Below are 21960 nucleotides of genomic sequence, written 5' to 3'. Positions count from 1 at the left end.
AAGATTGGTACAAATACATATGGCAATTATGATTTAACCCACAATTTTGGTTTAAATTAAACAGAGGGTGATTTTAAGGTTTTTTTTTTTCAGACCTCCCCTACTATGGTCTGTATTGGGGGAAGTCTGACAGAAAAATGGGAATGATCTGGGAATTTTGGATTTTCAACACCTCTCCACTGAAAGTGCCGTGTTGGGGAAGCCGAATGGTAAAATTGGGATGATATGATAATTTAGGATGTTCATCCCCCCCACCCAACTGAAAGGCCGGTGGTAGGGGAAACTTGGACACAAAGATTGGACTGATTTAAGAACAAGAACAAAAACACACCTCTTCCTTACAGATGTGAGGGCCAACAAGACAAACAGGATTACCCAATTGAATTAGGGGCTATAGTGTTTCAGCGCATGCTGGGAAGTGAGCTTTGTTAATTTAGAATTTTTACAAAAATCACCCTGTAGTGTTCCACCAAATGGGGAATTAATTAAATTAATCTTTTTAGTTAAGTAGGCTAAGGATCTGCACAGTTTTGCCTCCCACCCAATATAACGGGTAAAGATTTAAGGCAATCAGACTCCCCCACCTTTTGGTTGTTTTCCCAGGGCTTAGTTCTACTTACATAGAAAGCCTCTGTTTAAAGTTCAGGGAAGCCAGCTGCATTTCAGGATACTCTGGAAAGATAGGGCAGGGGTCTGGTCACTTCACTTTGAAGGATGGCCTCCCGCTCTCCACCATAGGACCCAGTCATTGTTAGCACGTTCTAGAGATAGACAGTTCCACCCAGATGCACTCTCAGCAACCTCCTCTGGTGTTTCCTTGCAGCTGTCAGATGGTAAATTTCATCAGCTCTCTTTGATGGTAAATCTCAACAGCTCTGTACCTGCCTTCTAGTGCATTCTCCCTATATAGCAGCAATGACACCACCACTTCAAGAGTTCTCCCAACTAGGATTGGACAGTTACCATTCTCTCTCCTGCTGAATCCAGCCCATCTCAACGGATTGGTTAAAAAGTGTGGAGCAGACATTTGGCAGCCCCATTTGCAATCCCCATTTGTTCTCCTGTCAACATGTTTGGTCAAAAACTAGTTATGAAGCAAAACTTCATCATTTTACTAGCAACTGCCATTATATATATATTACATGGCAGCGGTAGTGGCCATAGTTATGGTTAAGTTGCTGTTTCCATAGGAAGAACACTTTTTGGGTGGCTTATAACTTCGCTCGCCCTGGACGAATCCTCACCCAACTTTGCAAAAAAAGTATATGGCCTACTCTGAATTTGTTTGCAAAGCTTGGTGAGGTTTGGTCCAGGGGGGGCAAAGTTATAGGGGGGGCTCCCAAAACTTCTTTTTTTCCCATAGACATAATGGGAAAAAAATTTGCTCGCACCTACAGCCCAAACCGCTAGACGGATTTACACCAAATTTGCGGTGGGAGTGGTGGCTTGGTTCCGAAAGCGTGCTTTTTTTATTTGGTGTAAATCCGTAGTTATTTTTTAAAAATGATAAAAATATAAGTGAAAATAATTAGTGATATCGACACAATTCCATGTTCCCTCTGCGGACAGGACGGGGATTGGGCAAGCAGCTTGCATGATGTCCGCAGACATCTGATGGGCTTTCCTATTGGCTGCAGTGAAGCGTGCAGTGCGTCGTATTGTGAGAGACGCCCGCCATCTTTGTTTATCGTTTGCATCAGAGAGCTGCATAGTAAGCTCTGTGTCTTCCTCCCGTTAACCCCACCCCTGCTCATGCCCTGTGCCACCCTCCTGTTCCCCCACCCCCTCTCAAGCCCTGTGTCACCCTCCTGCTCCCCCCACCCCCCGCTCAAGCCCCTTGTCTCTCTCCTGTTCACCCCACCCCCACTCATGGCCCATGTCTCTCTCCCGTTCCCCCTACCCCCCGCTCATGGACCGCGTTTCTCTCCCGTTCACCCCACCCCCGCTTATGCACCGTGTCTCTCTCCTGTTCCCCCCACCTCCTGCTCATGGCCCGTGTCTCCCTCCTGTTCTCCCCACCCCCCGCTCATGCCCCATGTCTCCCTCCCGTTCCCCTCATGCCCCACATCTCCCCTGTTCCCCCCACCCCCCGCTCATGCCCCGTGTCTCCCGTGTTCCCTCCCCACCCCCGCTCATGCCCCTTGTCTCCCTCCCGTTCCCCCCAACCCCCGCTCATGCCCCGAGTCTCCCCTGTTCCCCCCACCCCCCGCTCATGCCCCCTGTCTCCCCTGTTCCCCCCACCCCCCGCTCATGCCCTGTGTCTCCCTCCTTTTCCCCCACCCCCGATCATGCCCTGTGTCTCCCTCCCATTCCCCCCACCCCCGCTCATGCCCTGTGTCTTCCTCCTCCCCCCTGCTCATTCTCTGTGTCTCCCATGTTCCCCCCCAACCCCTGCTCATGCCCCGTGTGTGCCCTATTCCCCCCCACCCCCCGTTCATGCCCCATGTCTCCCTCCTGTTCCCCCCATCCCCCGCTCATGCCCCGCATTTACCCTGTTCCCCCCACTACCCGCTCATGCCCTGTGTCTACCTCGTGTACCCCCACCCCCCGCTCATGCCCCGTGTCTCTCTCCTGTTGCCCCCCACCCCCCGCTCATGCCCCGTGTCTCCCTCCTTTTAACCCCCACCCCCGCTCATGCCCCGTGTCTCCCCTGTTCCCCCCCACCCCTGCTCATGCCCCGTGTCTCCCCTGTTCCCCCTCCACCCCCCGCTCATGCCCCATATCTCCCTCCTTTTCCCCCCACTCCCCGCTCATGCCCGGTGTCCTCCTCCTTTCCCCCCCACCCGCCACTCATGCACTGTGTCTCCCCTGTTCCGCCCCACTCCCCGCTCATGCCCCGTGTCTCCGTCCTTTTCCCCCCCACCCCCGCTCATGCCCGTATCTCCCTCCTGTTCCCCCCACCCCCCGCTCATACCCCTTGTCTCCCTCGTGTTACCTCCCACCCCCCGCTCATGCCCTGTGTCTCCCTTGTGTTACCCCCCACCCCCCGCTCATGCCCCGTGTCTCCCTCCTGCTCCCCCCACCCCCACTCATGCCCCGTGTCTCCCTCGTGTTACCCCCCACCCCCGCTCATGCCCCGTGTCTTCCTCATGTTCCCCCAACCCCCCGCTCATGCCCCATGTCTCCCTTGTGTTCCCCCTCCCCCGCTCATGCCCTGTGTCTACCTTGTGTACCCCCCACCCCCGCTCATGCCCCGTGTCTACCTCGTGTACCCCTCCACCCCCTGCTCATGCCCCGTGTCTCCCTCCTGTTGCCCCCCACCCCCGCTCATGTCCGTGTCTCCCTCATGTTCCCCCCACACCCCGCTCATGCCCCGTGTCTCCCTCGTGTTACCCCCCACCCCCGCTCATGCCCGCCGCGTCTCCCTCCTGTACACCCCTACCCCCCGCTCATGCCCCGTGTCTCCCTCGTGTTGCCCCCCACCCCCGCTCATGCCCTGTGTCTCCCTCCTGTTCCGTCCACCCCCTACTCATGCCCTGTGTCTCTCTCTTGTTCCCCCCACCCCCCGCTCATGCCCCGTGTCTCCCTCCTGTACCCCCCACCCCCCGCTCATGCCCCGTGTCTACCCTGTTCCCCTCCATCCCTGCTCATGACCCGTGTCTCCCTCGTGTTACCCCCTACCCCCGCTCATGCCCCGTGTCTCCCTTGTGTTACCCCCAACCCCCGCTCATGCCCCGTATCTCCCTCGTGTTACCCCCCATCCCCCACTCATGCCCCGTGTCTCCCTCCTGTACCCCCCAACCCCCGCTCATGCCCCGTGTCTCCTTCCTGTTCCCCCCACCCCCCGCTCATGTCCCGTGTCTCCCTCGTGTTACCCCCCACCCCCGCTCATGCCCCGTGTCTCCCTCCTGTACCCCCCACACCCGCTCATGCCCATGTCTCCCTCGTGTTGCCCCTCACCCCTCGCTCATGCCCCATGTCTCCCTCCTGTTCCCCCCACCACTGCTCATGCTCCGTGTCTCTCTCTTGTTCCCCCCACTCCCCGCTCATGCCCTGTGGCTCCCTCCTGTACCCCCCACCCCCCGCTCATGCCCCGTGTCTCCCTCGTGTTACCCCCCCAACGCCCACTCAGGCCCATGTCTCCCTCGTGTTCCCCCCACCACCCGCTCATGCCCCGTGTCTCCCTCGTGTTACCCCCCCAACGCCCACTCAGGCCCATGTCTCCCTCGTGTTCCCCCCACCCCCCGCTCATGCCCTGTGTCTCTCTCGTGTTACCTTCCACCCCTCGTTCATGCCCCATGTCTCCCTCCTGTACCCCCCACCCCCCCCACTCATGCCCTGTGTCTACCTCGTGTTGCCCCCCACCCTCCGCTCATGCCCCGTGTCTCTCTCCTGTTGCCATAAGCCCCCACTCATGCCCCGTGTCTCTCCCCTGTTCCCCCCAGCCCCGCTCATGCCCCATGTCTCTCCCCTGTTCCCTCCACCCCCGCTCATGCCCCGTGTCTCCCCTGTTCCCCCCACCCCATGCTCATGCCCCGTGTCTCCCTCCTGTTCCCTCCACCCCCCTGTCATGCCCCGTGTCTCTCCTCTGTGCCCCCCACCCCCCTGTCATGCCCCGTGTCTCTCCCTTGTTCCCCCCACCCCCTGCTCATGCCCCGTGTCTCTTCCCTGTTCCCCCACCCCCCGCTCATGCCCTGTGTCTCTCCCCTGTTCCCCCCAGCCCCCGCTCATGCCCCGTGTCTCCCCTGTTACCCCCCACCCCCTGCTCAAGCCCCGTGTCTCTCTCCTGGTCCCCCCGCCCAAGCCCTGTTGTGTTCTCTTTATACACCCCGCCTTCCCTTTCTATGGTGTCCATCTTGGTAAAAGATTTTCTTTCCTACACCGGGACGCCGCAGGCGTTCCGGTTTGGGAAGAAAAATGTTTTTTTTACCACCCCGGGTTCCCACTTTCAGAACCTAGGATGTTAGTTGTCTTCATCCATTGAAAAGGATGTTATGGTTACGTTGCACTAATAAAAACCTATGAAATTCAGTAAAAAAAAATGTGTTAAAGGGACGTTATGGTTAAGTTGCACTAATAAAAAAACTATGAAATTCAATGAAAAAACTTTTTTAAAGGGACGTTATGGTAAAGTTGCACTAATAAAAACCAATGAAATTCAGTGAAAAAACGTTGTTTAAGGAATGTTATGGTTAAGTTGCGCTACTTAAAACCTATGAAATTCAGTGAAAAAACGTTGTTAAAGGGACGTTATGGTTTCAAGTAAAACCGAAAAACCCTTGAAATTCGCAAGTTATGGTAAGCTAAGCAACCATAACTCGCGCCACCATAGTGCACTGCTAAGCCTATCACCCAGCACATCAAAGATGACATCACAAATGTCATTGATGACATCACTGATGACATCACATGTGCATTTACCTTTCATGAAAAGTCTGTACAAGGGATTCTTAGTTTAATGTTAGTAAAAAAAGTGTGAGGGATTTTTGGAATAAATATCAAGTGCTAATTAGTGCATTAAGCTATGCATTGATATAAATAGCATTCTATTATTACGTTCAATCCAGTATACTAAGGTACTCATGTAGAAACATAGGCATTGTGTGCAGCGTACATGATGGAGGTGCAATATTCATAAGCTTGCCATGTTGAATAGTGAAATGATAACTGTTTTCTTATTCGAGTTTTGCGTACTGTGAAACATGTGATAAGTAGGTAATAAAACCCACTTACTACATAATTGCATTATTATAGACAAAACACAAAGAGACAACACCACATACAAATATGAATATATACAAGGAAATAGAAGTTAAAAAAAAAAAAAAAACAGCAGTAGTAGCAGAAAGTGTTCATAACCCATAACCTAACTGATTACCTTTATGCAGCGAAATGATTGCTCTGTTTCTAAACTGTTACTTACCATATGTATACTATGTATATATATCACATGATGTGCTTGGACCCTAAGGTAAATAGTGTGAGTACAACATATAAAAATAGGAGCATATACATGGAAAGTACAGTAAGAAAAAAACATCAGAACTATCAGAAAGTGCTGATAACTCTACTGATTATTTTAATGTACAAAAAGGATTGCTGTCTTTCAAGGTTTTGTCTTCCCCTATGTATATGTTTCATATGATATAGCTGGACCATAAGGGAATTATTGTAAGAACATACTTGAAGGATAAGTCTACAAATATAGTATGTTTACAATTCTTTATTCCTAACGGTTACTGAAGAAAAACATGTGGCCTAGATATGTCAGTAAAGAAAAAAGGGGAGCAAGACTTGTGATGTCATCAGTGATGTCATCAATGACATTTGTGATGTCATCTTTGATGTCCTGGGTGTTAGGCTTAGCAGTGCACAATGGTGGAGCGAGTTATGGTTGCTTAGCTTACAATAACTTGCGAATTTCAAGGGTTTTTCGGTTTTACTTGGAACCATAACGTCCCTTTAACAACGTTTTTTCACTGAATTTCATAGGTTTTTAGTAGCGCAACTTAACCATAACATCCCTTTAACAAAGTTTTTTCACTGAATATATATATGTATATATATATATATAAAACAAACACGTTGTTAAAGCAACGTTATGGTTAAGTTGCACTAGCAAAAACCTATGAAATTCAATGGAAAAACAGGGACATTATGGATACAGGTAAAACCAAAAAAAAACTGAATTTCACCAGTTATGGTAAGCTAAGCAACCATAACTCGTGCCACCAGTGTGCACAGCGACTCTGGACCATCAAAGCCTTGGAACATTCAGGGAACGTTAAGCGAGCAGGAGGAAGGGTAGCGGGAAATGCAAAACATACAAAGAATACTTTTCACCTCCTTTTGCCTATTGAGACTTTGCGGTTTTATGATTGGCAATTTTAATTGTGTGCTTTAAACCTGTTATTGTTTTTATTGTTATTTTTTTCAAATGCATTGCTTTTATATTGTGAAATTAATTTGTACCAATCAGAAAAGCGGATTGATTTACTGATAAAGGCACAGGTTTATGTTTCATCCATATCTTCCTCGCTTGACTCTTACAAGGCACTCAACAATTGGACTGTGGTCTCGAAGACATGACTACAAGGCCAAATACAAATAAGGAGAGGCACACCATCAAGGTTGCCGCATACCTATATTGTTTCTTCTTGGTAAGGGTTTACCGAAGCTGCTAGCCAATGTGTGCCCAAGTCACTGCTGCCAGCACTGGAACTCCTCCAGTCAACAGTTGGTCGCTGCTTGCAGGAAACTCTCTGCATGCAGAATTTGGCATTAAGGCAGAGTTGAAGTGAGTGATTTAGAACCAGTTTGAAGTTTCATCCCTGGAGACATGCTGTTTGTCTCTTCACAATGCCTTGTCATTCTATCTAGTTCAAAGACCTATTATAGGCTCAGAAATGTACCTTGCATTCAATGGTGTAACACTTCTTACCACCACAGCGGGGTTCCTCAGAGGCTGGTCAAGGATCATGATATATGCTCTCCTCATGGTTTCTTCAGCAGTGCAATGGCAATTCTGAATGTCTAGGGAGGAACAACCCTGAACTGATCAGGAACATTGCACCTGGGTGACCCACGACCTTGGTCATGCTGATACACTACTATCAAGAGCTTTGGTCCTTTCTCTTGTTAGCATTGGGCACACCATGGATTTGTGGAGTATTTGCTTCACAGTATGGTAGATCCAGCAAAAAATGTGGCTTAGAAGTACATTTTATATACTTAATTATGCCTCGTCACAAAGAGATTGGGATACATGCTTAGGGAGGACTATGGGTTTATCTACAAGTAAAAGGGATATTCGCCTCCCAGAACAATCAAATCAAATAATGTCAACATTGGTTCAAATATAAGGTGTCAGGGTGCCAAACCTAACAGGGGTACTGTTCTTCCTTAGGTTCTCTAATCTGCTACACAAGCTCATGGATAAAGCAGCCAGCTTTGCTCGAGCCTGTAACTATGAGCCCCGGGCATTACCTGAAATGGTAATGCCCACCCCCCTGCCTGGGGCCTATTCCTATTAGTACTCCGGCCCGTAAGACCGGGGAACTAAAAGCATTTCATTTCTTTTCTGAAAAGCTCCGCTTTTAATAAAGTGAAATATACATTTTAATCAATGACAATTAAGGCATATCCTCCAATTAAACTCCAAAATATAAAAAAAGACAATAACAAAAATAAGATGCAATGAAAAGCCACAATAGACTCCTCTGAGAATACCAATGAGGAAGAAATGTCCTCATTCAAGCCACACCAGGGACAAAATCAGTGAGACCCATCACTAATGGATTAGGTGATCAGATGACGAGAGCATGTGTCATCTCTTCTGGTTTTTGGCTTCCCTTTTTGTCTGGAACTTAACTTCCAATGGCTATCTTATAACAATCTACATGGCTTTCTTATAACAATCTACAGCCAAAGGCCACAAGAGGCTCCTCTGGGAACACCAATAAGGATGAAATTGCCTCATCCCAGCAACACCTGGGACAGAGTCAGAGAGACCAACCACTGATAGACTAGGTGAACAGGTGACAGGAGTATGTGTCATCCCTTCTGAAATTCGTAGATGCATCCTGCCAGGGGCATTCCAGTTAAGGGAAGAACAGTGAAGGGGGAAAAACAGCAGTTAACCAGTTTCTTTGACTCTGGGCCTATGAGTGTTTGCTTTGATATGTCCTGCTACTTGTCTCTAAGTGCCTATTATTCCTTCTTCTCAGCTTCACCCTTGCAATGCACTTCTAATGCTACCTCTTCCCTGCCCTTCTACTTCTCTCTTCAGTCTCTTCCACTCAGAACGTTTCACAACTTTACTCCCATCTCTATCATCTCTTCTGCTCGACGCCACCTCCCTTCTGGAGCCCCTACTCTCCATATTCCCAAAACCTACTCCAACCATTACTTCCATTACATTACCTCTTCTTGCATCTACCCGCAGCACCTCTCATTTCCCAGAAACAAACAACCTTACGTTTCTACATCTCACTCTCTTTCAGTTGCTCTTTGGAATGCACAGTCTGTTTGCAATAAAACCTCTTTTACCTTCATCTTTTTTTCCATTTTCATTCTCCTTCTCTTGACTCGATTGCCCATGCTTAAACCTAAATCTCTGACTCTGCAACCCTTGCTCCACTTCATGACCCTGCCTGCACTGTCACTCACTCTCTCCACCTGACTGGAAGGGGTGGTGGTGTAGGACTGTAGTCATTATTTAAACTTCCTCTCCTACTAAATCACACCATCTCCCGTTAATTCTCCCTCATTCAAATACAGTACCTCCACAATCAAAGAAGAAAACTTCCCCCTCAAGTACAGAGGGTTGGGGGACTGCTACAACCACATACAATCTTGCTCTAATATTCAACCCAAGAACGCCATTGCTGCAAGGTTTACCAAACCCAGAGTCCCTAAATGAGCCTAACAAATGGTATTACAACAGACAAGGTATTGGTTAAACCACTGAACATTGACCATTAATCAATCCATTCCTTAATATACAGTCTTATCAATAGGTATTGGTATTAGTTCCAATTCTTGCAAATGAGAGATTTTCAATAGATTCTACATGTTCAGATCTGTATTTAGTTTCAATCAGTGATAAGTATGCTCATGACAACACTTGTTTCCACCTTACAGAACACAAGTCTTCTCCAGGGCCATTACACCACCTTTTCACATTAAATAAAAAAGAAATGATTGGAATTCAGCCCCATCAACGCAATTTGATGTTTACAGATCAGTTTAGGTTCCATTTGACACAATTCCAACTGCTTATTTCCTCCTCTTAGATTTTTGGGAACAGTCTTGAGAGTAAGACCGCAGTCGTTTGGGACTAATTGCATGGCGCATGGTTGTGTAAGATAACATTCCATACAAGTATGTCTGTATGATGGCATGGGGAATACTGAAGGGTCAAAGTAGTAGGTTATATCAAGCTAAATCACTAATTATGCTAGACATGTTGGTGTAATGTGAACGGATAGGATTTTTATTAGAGAATGGGAAATGTTTAGTAAATGCCCATGAGTCATATCAATAACTTATGTAAAAAAACTACAGTAGTATTTTTGTTCTCTTTTCGTTTTTATGTCTATGTTTGATAATGGCACCTCATCCCCTGGATGCAAAACGTTTCCCGGTTCGCTTGTTTTGCAGTATTTATATTGTGGACAAAAAATATGGATTATTTCAACATTTGTTTTGAATTTGAATTGTGTTTGGAAAATTATGAAATTAAAAAATTATGAAATTAAAAAAAAAATATGTTGATTTCCTAGCTTGTGTATTTTATGTTGACTATTAATTAATTAATGTAATGTGAAAAGGTGAAATATTGGCCATGAAGAAGACCTGTGGTCTGTAAGGTCAAAACACGTGTTGGCAGGAGCAAACTAATCACTGATTGAAATTAAATACAGATATGAACGTGAAGAATCTATTGAAAATCTCTCATTTGTGCGAATTGGAACTAATATCAATAAATCTTGATAAGACTGTATATTAAGGAATGGATTAATGGTTTATGCGCAGTGGTTGAACCAATACCTTGTCTGTTGTTATACCTCCACAATAACTTACCCCTTTGGAATACATATTAGCTCTCTCTACTGGCTAGCTAGTCCAGTCGGTCAATTCTTCGACCACAGCTCCCAGCTAAGTAACTCTCTCCCTCCTGATCACCACTTCTTTGTCATTGGTGGCTTAAACCTCCCCTCCCTCTCTGCTACTCTGTCCACTGAATTTAACGCTCTTCTTCTTAACCACAAACTCTCTTCTGTCCACTGTGTGCCCACACATTCAAATGGAAATTTCCTTGACCTTATTCTCATCTCCTCTTAACTCTCCACCTCTAATATCTCCATTGCTCCTTCTCCCTCAAATCACTCTATCACTTAGCTTCAATCTGCACTCCTGCTTCTTCCTCTCTCTCCCCATCTTCTATAACTATTACTAAGTGCAGGTTTTCCTCCTCCAAATACCCTAACTACCTCTGTGACCTACGCCACTCCCTCTCCTCCTACGCTGAACTCACCATTCCATCCACTGATTTGATTTTTATATTTATATAGTGCATATCCCATAGGAACCTGCCAAAGAATGCATTTGGTCACAGTTGAAAAATGTATTATTTTTAATTAGTAGTTGTAAAGAACACATACCCAAATAGAACCAGAGGCTCTCATTCAAACAGAAAGGTTTTCAGCAATTTTTTTGCAAAAACTGGATAAAGATTTAGTCTCACACAAAAATTGTGGGGAAAGAGTTCCAAACATGAGCACCAAAAACAGAAAACCATCTGTCTCCCGAGGTAGAGGTTCGAGAGGTGGGGATTATCAGCAGTCCCTGTCCGTTTGATCGTAAGGTACGAGTCAAGCAAGAGGATAAGATCTTTATTAAGACAACTTCATTAACTTTAATACTGCTCGTTCTGCTCCCTTCTACTTTCACTCCTTATCGGAAGAGCTGTTGTCAAAAATGTCAAAATCTCTCTCTGCCATCAAATATTGGATGCCGTCGCACTCGCTCATGGTCAACTACATTAAGAGTGACATTCTCTATTTCTCAGCCAGTCTACTATTCCCTCTCTCCCTTATCTTCTCTTCTCTCCCGACTTCCTTCCTTACTCTGCTTTGGCTCGTAACCTTGGTGTACTTTTTTACCCATCATGCAACTTCTCGCTATTCATCTCCAAATCTTCCACTGCATTCAAACTCAACCTCCTCAATATCAGAAAAATCTGTCATGTTCCTCCTCTCAATACTTTAAACAGGTAATCTCCTCTTTAGTACTTTCTAAATCTGACTACTGTGCCAGTCTCCTCTATATACGTATAAACTTCTCATCATCTTCAAAATGTTCCGTGGACTTGCCCCACCCAACCTATCTGCTGATCTCACTCCCTACTCTCCTCCTCTCTAGTTACCATCATCCTTGGCTCATCACCTTGTAGCCACTCTAGCCGCATGTGCTCCCTCTCATTTCTGCTCTCTTACCTTGCTCGCCTACTCTGGAATGCTCTTCCCCTCCCTCTCCATACTATTCCAACACTACCACTATTTAGATCCAACCTCAATGCTCTGCTGAAGAGCCTGTTTCCTAGCACTCTATGTGACTGCATCACCCTGTTTTACACTCTCCCTACCCTTCATGGACAACTCTACAGCACTTTTTCATCACCCCTTCATCCTTAAATCAGGACTTCCTCCACCATCCCATGCGTATTTGATTCTGTCCTGTCCTAATCCCTTGTTTATTTTTCCACCTTCCCCTGCAACATTGGTCTTCAAGTTACATTCACTCACCCGCATTGTCAAGGACCCACATCCTCCCCTCTGTTATCAATGTTAAGCTTTGTATGCATTTTAGTGCCAACAATGCATTTCCTTCCCTGTGATTTTTATAAATAAATAAAATGTTGTGGCAATCACTCAACAGAAACAGCCCTAAATAATGTCTCCAGTTATCCTACCTCTGAAAATCACAGCAAACTCGCCTTACTTATCTTCCTTCTGGATCTCTTTATAGTCTTTAAAAGTGTTGGCTGCCTCTCCCTCTCTTCATACCTTTGCAAACATTGGGATTTGGGATGCTGCACACACTTGGGCCAACTGATACTTCTCTGATCACTCCTTCACCTGAACCATGGAAACCTCTGATGCACTCACATTCCAGTAGCAGTACCACAAGGCTCAGTTCCTATCCAACTAATGTGTGCCCTCTACACCTTCTCCCTTGGTAAACTCATCTCCTCCTTTTGGTTCTCCTACCACCTTTTTGCTGACACCAAAATAGTGTTATCTTTTTTTACCTGATCATCAGATCGCTCTTCAAAGACCTTTAACTGTTTCCCAGCCACCCAACACAGAATGGCACTTCTGAAATTCATCTCCTCCAAAACCACAGTTATCCATCTCTCTGCACCAAATGTCCCAATCCTCCTCACATTGCCAATATCTTTCTCCATTGGTCTCCAAAACTGCTCCATCAAGGCTTACAACTTTGGGTGCTCTTTGAAAGTGACCTGAAATGTCAACAGTTCATCACCTCCAGCACAACTGCTGAACGGATTAACTTGCTAAATATAAGAATTCTACCTTATTTTCAACTCCCACTCTACTAAAAACCCTGATATTCACACGTGTTCTCAAGCATGGTTTATGGTCATAAGACCGAAAAAAAAATCTCGAAAAAGAAATCTCGAAAAAAAAGGCCAAAAAAAAAGTCTTTTTATTTCGACCTTATTGTTAGTCGAGATTTTTTTTTCGAGATTTTGACCGACCACCCTCATGCATATCAACTATTGCTTGAGCCTTCTCTTGATTTTCTACCCCTTGCATCCATACCATCCATTTCTGAACCTTGTCGCTCATTCACTTTGCAATCTCATTCTGTCCTCATCCGCCTCATCTAACTACTCTCACACAGGTTAGCTTTACATGCACAACCAGTCCCTTTACAACTTCCTACTGCTGGTCTTCAATTGTAGTCATGGGTGTGCCATACCAGATGTTTCTGAACCTATCTCCCATCATCTCCCATCTATCTCCCCCCTGCACCCTCACTATGGTAGTTGCCTTAATCTTTCCATCCCTCACCCACTTTGCACATGCTCTTGTTTCTGCTTCTTCGCCCTCATTTCCTCCACAACTGGAACTCATTTCCTTTCACATCAAGAGAACTTCCAACATCCATGCATCTAAGTTGTTCTCTGAGTTTTATTTTGTAAGCACTGATGGTGATCCACATTATCCATACACATGTATATGAAAATAATCATATGCATCCCCATGTATGCCTGTTATTTCACCCTGAATCTATATTGCATTTTACACATTGCATCACCTTATTGCTACGAATATCCAAATTCGCATATGTAAGTTGCCCACTTATGTGAATGATTTGTCTACTGTACTGCTCAGTTCTTCGAACAATATTCCTAATAAAATACCCAGTCCTTAAATAAATGCAAAAATTACAAATAAGGAAATGGAGCACTCTCCCTGGCACTGCAAATGTATAATAAGAAGGCGAGAGCAACCACAGCTTATTGGGCTGAGATTTGGAGGTGCACTCAGTTTGTTAGGCTACAGGTAATAAAAAAGTTCTTAAAGAAAATTACAAACATTCCCCAAAGCTGTTCTAACATGGCTTTATACATAGAACTCGATCAGAAGCACATCTCTGAAATAATATCTATCAGCCCCATATTGTTTTGGGTTCGCCTATGGGCTTCACCATGTTTGGTGAAGTACAGTGAGATGGTGATGGGGCTCTTAGCACCAGATGGAGGCTTAGGCTTGCCAAGAGCAAAATATATAAAAACTGTACTGGTATTTATGGACCTCCTGGACCTTTGGTCACAGTCTGTACTGGAATCGTACCAAAAAGTAAACTCTACTACTGCGTCCCGCAGTCACTGCGACTTTGGGGGGGCACAAAATACTGACCCCCATTATTGAGCCCAAGCAGTGCAGAGGTTGTGGGGGTGTACCCCGCTCTCCTTGGGTGCAGTAACGGGAGTCAGGGGTTGCAGGGGTGTCCTCCATTTACGATTGTGGTAAGCGGGACACATGAAACTAAAAAAATAATAAAAAATAAAAGGAGCATGCAGCGTCAACTTCGACCGATGTCAGTGGGAGGAGCTGACGCCACAGGGATAGCAGGGTGTAAGCGGCACACACAGAAGTGTGCTGCCATAAAGGTAAGAGTGGTGGGGTCATGGGGGGGTCGGGAAGGAGAAAGCAGGCCGGGGGACTCAGGCAAAGTGTTCTATCTGACCACTGTGCCGCGATTGGCAACAACATTTTCATCAGTGCAGTTACGGGTAGCGCAGTGATCACATAGATTCCTGAAACGATCAACAGCATGACTAAAGCTGTAGTAGAAAAAGCATTTAGTGTGCTGCTGAAGTCAAGAATTGATACTTTCTTTAACTCTACTAGCAAGCAGGGATTTACAAACGTTGCAAACAAAAGCTGGGATAAGCAATTTACCTTGACCTTATCACTCTGCCTTATGCACACTCTTTATAGTTGAGAAATAGATCAGGTATCCTGCCACACATGGTCGACATTGGAAATGTGCCCTGCTTGCATGGGAAGTAGGGAAACTGCGCTGCATTTTTATTTCTATGTCTGTCTTACAGCCATTTGAGGGCTCTCTATCCGAAGCCCATCTTAAAACATTAGGCACTTAACTGATGCTTTAACATTGTCCAAAGCAACTAGTGACAAATTAATTGCCCTTTCAGTGGCAAAGTTCATACACAGGGCCTAGTGGCAAAGGAGCAAACACAGCACTAGATCACTTGGCACACTCTCAGTTAACCATGCTGCTTTCTCTTCGCTGCCTCAGCCCCCTTACCATGCATCCTAGTTTGTATGGTGATGTAACTCGGCATTTATGAGAGCTAAGCGCCCACATTCAACACATGATTTTAAGGTTTCAATGCACATGTTAGATGCATTTATGGAGCAATCATAATCATAATGTTTTAATAATGACACTTTTAGCTCGAGATAAACAAAGACAGCTCATAACTATGATTTTAAATCACACATTGGCACTTTGTAGAATGAAACATTTCTGTAGAATCTTCATGGATTTTAAAACAAACTGTGAAATAATATGGTATTACTACAATGTATGTATGTTTTAACTTTGTACTTATATGGCCTATGGCCGAAATAAAGTTGTTGATGTTGATGACAAATTAAATCATATAGGGTGACAGAGGGGTTTCTCCAATAGTCTGCACAGAGTCAGTCCACTCATTCCATTGCACCCTCATTAACTGAGTTGCAGGGCACATCATTGAAGGACTTTTATAGAAGAGCTAGAAAGGTCATGCCACATATGGTGCTCGGTTCATCCCTATTCTATCATTTTTGGAACCAGGGTTCTAAATGTAGTATCTCAGTGAAAAGTACAAGCATGTACAGTTGTGACTAATCAATAAAGGTGTTCTTTGGTTTTCTAAAAAGCCACTGCAGATCTTTGTTTGGTACATCTTCGAAGAGTAATGAAGTTGGTCATCCCATGATTACTTTATGGTACTCTCTATTAATTGTGGTCATTTAATGGTTACTTAATGCTACTTTCTATTATGTGCTAATTTCCCTGCCCACAGCTGCCCAAATCAGAAAATATAATATGCATACTGATTGCCATCTTGAACCGGAGGTTTGAGATACAGGGTCATTACGAGGTTGGAGGTAAGGGAAAAACGATGCCGGTAAAAGATTACCGGCATCGTTTACCGCTCCGGGCCATTACGACCCACCAACCCGCTATTAGCGGCACCGTAATTAACAGTGCCTCTAATAGTGGCATGGGCGCGGGCCACGACCCTTCGTGCCAGCAATACCAGCATGGCGTAAATGGGAGGACTTCACAAGTCAGGCGGACATGCAAATAACGGCCTACTGAAGCCCGAAAAGTACCTTACCGGCATGGAGTAAATACCGGCATCGCGGACCACCCGTAAACGGCCGTGTCAACTGCCACAGGTGCACACAATCAGCACAGGTGGAGGAAATATAGACTGGGCCAGCACAAAAGGAGCACACCCCACCCCTTCCCACACCTAGTCACACACCAAAATAATTCCAATACTACTAGCAATGCTGGGGCTGGAGGACATGATTGCAGTGGAACTGCTGCAACAACAACAACAGGCAGCACATAGGAGACGCAGGAGGAGAAGGAGGGTGACGCAGGCCCACCATGCACCACCAGTGCAGCCAGTGGTACCATGCAGGCAGCCCCCAATCCCTCGCATCCGAGCCAGTTCATTCAACCTAACCCCTGAGCAGATACACACCCTGTACCGTCTGGACCGGGACACCATCACCACCATTGTGGACATGATACATGATGACATCGTCAGCCTGATTGAAATACACACCGCCATCCCACCTCTACTGAAGGTAGTGTCTGTGCTCCACTTCCTGGCCACAGGCACCTACCAGCACACAGTGAGGCACATGCATGGCAAATCACAACCATTATTCTCACGTACGCTGAACCAAGTGCTCGATGCCCTCCTGAAGCACACAGGCGACCACATTTTCCTACCACGGACAGTCCAGGAGATCTCCAACACCAAAGTTGGTTTTCATTCACTGGCCATCATCCCTGGTTGCATTGACTCCATCGACTGCACCCATGTTGAATTGGTGGTCCCACATGCCATGGAGACAGTGTACCGCAACCGTAAATTATACCACTCCATCAACGTGCAAATGGTATGTGACCCAAACAAGATCATCACACATGGTAGTGCACGATTTCCAGGATCAACCCATGATTCAATGGTCATGCAGAACTCCACGATACCACGCTACATGGAGCGACACGCAGGGCACAGATCCTGGCTACTCGGTGAGTTGCATGTCAGGCTTATGGCAATGCGATGTGGGTAGGTGATTGGGAGGTGAGATGCATACTTCACCTGGCTGAGATGGGGGGGGGGAGATGCATACTCCACCTGGCTGAGATGGGGGGGAGAGATGCATACTTCACCTGGCTGAGATGGGGGGTTAGAGATGCATACTTCAGCTGGCTGAGATGGGGGGGCGAGATGCATAATTCACCTGGCTGAGAGTCCCTGAGAGGATGGACCATGCTCATATCCCAAAGCAGGCCAGACTTGACCCGACACCTGACCACAAAATGCAAGACGTAAGCTGCCCTACCACGAAAATGATGCAGTGCAACAAACATTCCATAGCCATCAACATGTGCAGTGCACATAATCAGATCGTAGCCCCCACAACACAATGCATTGACAAGCAATTAGGATGGCCAATGCACAGCACCAAATACCATCATCAAAAAGGACAGGTCTCCATTACTGCGGACAAAGGAGCCACATGAGGGCAAATTACATGAACACACCCCGACACCAAGACAGAGGTCCACCAAAACAGCATGTCACCATTTGTCGTGCATAGTGAGATCATCATGAGACTGCCATCAACGTTGACAGGATGAAAGCATACAAATCACTGCACATCACCCAGATCATGGGGACAACCAGCGTGGCCTACCACAGTGCATGAGCACTCACAAGGAATTTCCCCCCCCTGCGCCCACTAGATGATGGCATGCACACCTGTCTATAAGAGGAATACACACATAGCTGTCACATCATGTGTGTCTATTCATGCATGGATCTGTGGGTGCAAACATAAAATAAATGCATGCTATGGTGTCATTGATACAGGTCCCATATGATGTGAGGGGTTCCCAGTCAATTGGTCGAAAACATTTGGTCGACAGGACAATTGGTCGACACCATTTGGTGGAATGCCAAATGGTCGAATTTTTTTTTTTTCCCCTTTTTTTGGTTTTTTTTGGGGGGGTACCCCCCCCCCCCCAGCCCCCTTTTTTTCTTTTTTTTTTTCCCCACACGAAAACCCACAAAACACATATATAAGAAAATTCGACCATTTGGCATTCGACCAAATGGTGTCGACCAAATTGCAGTCGACCAGTTTGCTGTCGACCAATTGACTGGACACCGATGTGAGGACTTACACATAATCATTGTTGCCCACATGCAGATGATGCAGACTATCCCATGAAGAGGTGGCTCCTTACCCCAGTCCGGAAGCCGCAGAACAGGCACGAGGAGGACTACAATCGTGCGCATACACGTACCCGTGTGGTGATTGAGCAGACATTTGGCCTCTTGAAGGCACGGTTTCGCTGCCTCAGCAGGTCTGGTGGGGCACTCCTGTCCGTCCATGAGAAGGTGGGCAAGATCGTCATGGCATGTGTCATGCTACACAATATGTGCATCAGACGGAATGTGCCTCTGCCCCCTGACGCTGAACTGCAACCACCTGACGATGAGGATGAGGAGGGTGGAGATGGGGCTGCACTTCAGGGAGGCAGCGATGCACAGGAGGGACGTGCCATGCGTCAGACTCTGATTGACCAATGTTTCTAGCACACATGGATGGGGAGTGTGACATGGAGGTGGAACTCAGGGCACTGGGTGTGTCAGAGACATGGACACTGTAGACTGTTCACCAATAAAGCACACATACACAATAAGCAATGTCCGCATATGTGAGTTCAGATTTCACAACAGGTGTATTCAGAATATGTAACATATCAAGTGCACAAGCCCTCCCCCCATACACCCTCTCCCCCCTCCCCCTCAACTTCCCCACACATGGTGTGCACTGGCATGCACCATGAGTCTACATGAAACCAGAAAACCTGGCTGAACCTGCAGCCCTTCTCCTCTTCCAGCAGCAGGTGAACCCCTGTCTGACCTGCGCAGGTTCTGGGCAGACCTACGCAGGGGGCTGGAATTAGTGGAGCTGGCATTGGAGGATGTCCCAGGTTGTTCTTCCACCTGTGCCGGATGCATGGCCTCCATTGCTGCCACCATTTGGTTGAGGACCTGCCTCACTGCTGCCAATTCACTGCATATGTCTTTTGAGGTGGTCTCAATTGCAGATTTGAGGGATGAAGCACATTCCCTTATCTCATCCCTTGCCCGGCCACATTCCATGATGTGCTGTGTCAACAGCCCTGTCAGCTCATCCTGCCGCTTCTGGATTGCCCTGATCCCCTCTTGGCTGTTCAGGACACTGGTGGATGTATGAGGTGCTACTGACATGGTTGGTTCCTCATGCACGCTTGGCGTGGGGCTGAAACTACTGGGCCATGACTCCCCAGGAGAAAGCTCATGGCTGTTGCTGTTGTGTATGCTAGATGGGGAGAGGTGTGGTGAATGCGGGGGGCCTGTAGCAGTGGTTGTGCCATGTGGCAAAACATCTGCCTCGTCACCGGACATGGCTGCTGTGGCAGCTGTCCCACCCATAGTACTGCTGGCAGCCGATACAGTGCCTTCAGCCACTGGCTCCTGTGTGTTGGTGGCTGGTGTGGGTGCTGTGGTGGGGGCCGTAGTGCACATTGGTGCTGTGGGTTCTCGGGTTGTCTTGCCCTTCCACGGTAGTCCAGGTTGCCCTCTTCCCCTTGATGTAGAGGGGTGGTTTTCTCCCTCCATGCCCCTGGCCTTCTTGTGTGGTGTTGCAGCATCCTCCCTGGGGTCCTGGTTATCGCTGTCTGATGGCGTGCCTGTGGGGGACCAAGAGAGGGAGAGGATTAGTGATGGGTCTACATGCATCAGGCATGCATTGGGGTAGCTGCATTGATATGGAAGGGAAGTTGATTGGCATTGGGGTAGTGACATACGGGTTGCTTGGCTTTTGGGTGGGTGATGCAGGGATGCGTCTGGGATGAGACATATATGGGGTGCATCATGCATGTGGACAAGATGCTGCTGTGCTGTGCCTGTAGCCATCATCGTGTTGGTCTTTGCAGTGTTTCATTTGGGACACCTACCTGCATCAGCTGATGACGGGGCTCCTCGCTCCTTGTCCCCCATCCCTCAATAGCCTCCATCCCAATGGTGTTTGCACAGATCTCCTCCCAGGGTTGCATCTTTATGGGGGAGTCCGCACCTCCACCTGTTGCCATCCCCTGGTTGCGGTTGGCTGAGAACATGTTCCGCATGCGTAAGCGCAGGTCGTCCCAGCGCTTCCAGACATCTTTAGGAGTGCGGGGGTGTTGCCAACGGCACTCACTTTCTGCACCCCCTCTGCCCATATCTCCTTCTTCCGCTGCACTGCAGGTCGAGACATGTTGGTGGAGAAGACGACATCCGCATGTTCTTGCAGTGTCTCGGCCAGCATGTTCAACTCCTCTGGTGAGAAGCGCCTTTCCCAAGCGCTCTGCACTTTTTTGAGTGCCTTGGGCATTGTGATATGCTGCAGGTAGTGGTAGAGGTGTGGTAGAGGTGTGGTGGTGAGATGGCTCCTGGTTACAGAGGATGACAATGGATTGTGTTTTTAAAGATGGCCGCCATGCTCTTTCCTGTTCCTGTGCGATGACGCTACTTCCGGTTCCGCTTATTAGCGGTGACCGCTAATTGCGGTCAGCGCTAATAGCTGTCACTGCTAATGCCGATGCCATGGATGGCGGTGGAGCTATCAGCGCTTTGCGCAATGCCGGTAAGGGCGATTTTTCGCCCTTTTACGGCAGGGTGGAAAGGTCGTTACCGGCATGGCGCAAAGCTCGTGCCCGCATACTCGTAATCGCCCTCTAATAGCGGCCTTGTGGCAACACGGACACGGTATTTGCTCCATGCCGGTAAGGGCCGTACCTTACCTCCTAACTCGTAATGAGGGCTATAGTCTTCAGTATTTGCTCATCAACAATTGCGTACCAACAATTTTGTTGTCAGCATTCAAAAAGTGTAGAAAAGGAGTATCCAGATGCCACAAATCATGTCTGACTAGGGATTAAAAAATAAATATGAATAGTTATGTTTATGGAGCCCCCAATCATTCGTTAGGAAAATAATCTTTCACAGCTTATCAGCAAGTCAGAAAACTATTTCTCTGTTCTCTGCATAAAGGTTGATTTGAAGTATTTATTCATGCGTCTTTCCCCAGAGGGTTGTCTTTTTTTCCATTGAAATATGCTTCTATAACAGCTTTCCCTATCTCGACTATCAATATTATGGAAATACCCAAATCCGTTTCCCATTCAATGTGTTTTTTTGATTTAGAAATGTGTGTACTGTTTGTGCCTTCTTCTGATTCGAATCCCCTTAGCACCAGGCTACTTTGCATTGCAAAAGTGAAGTATCTGCGGCTTCTCCCTCACCCAGATGATTGAAAAAAGTCGAACAGTTGTACGATGAAGAGGAAAGAAACGGACAGAAAGTTTGATGAAGTCTAGCATGATCCTCCACCTCTCCTGCACTGAGAATGATCAAAGTCCCGGGAAGTGAGATTGCAAGCACTGAGCTCCAGACATGGTTCTTTCCATTCTAAAATGCTGACTGCAGTGGGGAAAACATAAAAAAAAAACAGAAGTTAGGCTACTACCTATATAAAGTTGACATCTACAAAGGTTTGGAATGCCATTGTTAAGGTATAACCTTTTACTTAAAATCAGCATTCTTGGGACCTTAACACCCCCCTCGCA

This window comes from Ambystoma mexicanum, chromosome 12 (genome assembly GCF_040938575.1).
Source record: "Ambystoma mexicanum isolate Mex_15411 chromosome 12, UKY_AmexF1_1, whole genome shotgun sequence".
Lineage (NCBI taxonomy): Eukaryota > Metazoa > Chordata > Amphibia > Caudata > Ambystomatidae > Ambystoma > Ambystoma mexicanum.
Note: the sequence above shows the minus strand (reverse complement) of the source record.